This window comes from Tupaia chinensis, unplaced genomic scaffold (genome assembly GCF_000334495.1).
Source record: "Tupaia chinensis unplaced genomic scaffold, TupChi_1.0 Scaffold000317_1, whole genome shotgun sequence".
Lineage (NCBI taxonomy): Eukaryota > Metazoa > Chordata > Mammalia > Scandentia > Tupaiidae > Tupaia > Tupaia belangeri.
The window spans coordinates 3,248,684-3,249,929 of NW_006159810.1; the positions used below are offsets into that span (position 1 = coordinate 3,248,684).

The following is a 1,246-nucleotide window of genomic DNA, read 5'->3' on the forward strand; positions in this document are numbered from 1 at the left end:
CTTGCTTTCTCATTTTCCCTATCTCTCTCTGTCTAGTCAAATTGAAAATCTATAATAAGAAGTGGAATTTTTAAAATAAATAATTATTTATTTAAAATTAAAAGATATGTAATTCTTTTTTTAAAAAAAAAAAGAAGTCACACAACATCAGTTGTGCATGTCACATTCTGCTGGTTGAGGTAGTTACAAAGGTCCATCCAAGTCCAGAGGAGGAAACCAAGACTCCACCTCACTTTCAGTGTAGGCGTGTCAACATTACACATTAAGGAGAGCATGTGGGACGGGATACTTCCTGGTGTGGCCATCTTTGAAAAGTGCAGTCTGCCACCAGCAGTCATGGGGAAAAGGCTGCATTTCTCATAATAGAATGTGTGTGTGCATCCCTTATGTGAGAAAGGATATGAATCAGGGCAGATGGATTTCCTGTAGACAGTGAGTTCTTCCTTCACTTTCAGAGTATAGGTAATTATAACTCTGTCAAGCATGCAAATAGAAAAAGGAAGATTCAACCTCTTAAGACAAGAGATCTGGAGTGCTAAAAACCCCTGTTTCCAATGATCAGATCTATTTCATCTTTTTTGTTTGTTTGTTTGTTTTTTTCTGAAGATCCATTCTTTATTTTGGTATAAAAAAATAAACCGATCAACCTGTAAAGAGTATCACTTGTTTTCACACTATTGTAAAGAAAACTTACAGAATGGGAACATCTGCTATCAACTCCAAGATACCCCAGATGCTTTAGAGTCACTCTGGCATCAAATTACCACAGTGTGAAGGAGGGAGTGACTATTACCTTCATCTCCCTCTCCTGACTTTCCCTAATGTTACCAAGTCATTACCAGGTGAGCTCGTGGTTGAGATGTCACGTGATTATGCTAGAATCTGGTAAGGGTAGTGAAACTACCCATGTGAATCCAGCTAAACTATAAGGATAAGACTTTTTATTGTCCTTCTCTTCTGTTTCTGGAAAAGGGAGGTTCTACTTTATACCGTTTATGGGCTAGCAGTAGGCTTGAGTTATGGGTAGATTCCTTTTGGGTATAGTTGCAAAATAAGCCATCAAATTATTTTGTTTGTTTTTCTTTCCTTTTTTGAGAGAGAGGGTTTTTTTTGTTTGTTTGTTCTTGTTTTGTTTTGTTTTGTTTTGTTTTTGTTATAGGGCACGTGTGCTTGCCAGAGAGACAGAAAGTAAGAAATCACCCCCCCCCCCCCCGGGGGGGGGGCCCGCCCCCCACCCCCTCCCCCC

General features: G+C 39.2%; 1 protein-coding gene across 1 annotated transcript in view; it reads left to right on the plus strand.

The window, feature by feature from the left end:
- The window catches only part of GALM (galactose mutarotase), an 85,029-nt gene that overhangs the window by 59,212 nt on the left and 24,571 nt on the right, over positions 1 to 1,246 (plus strand). The window lies entirely within an intron of this gene.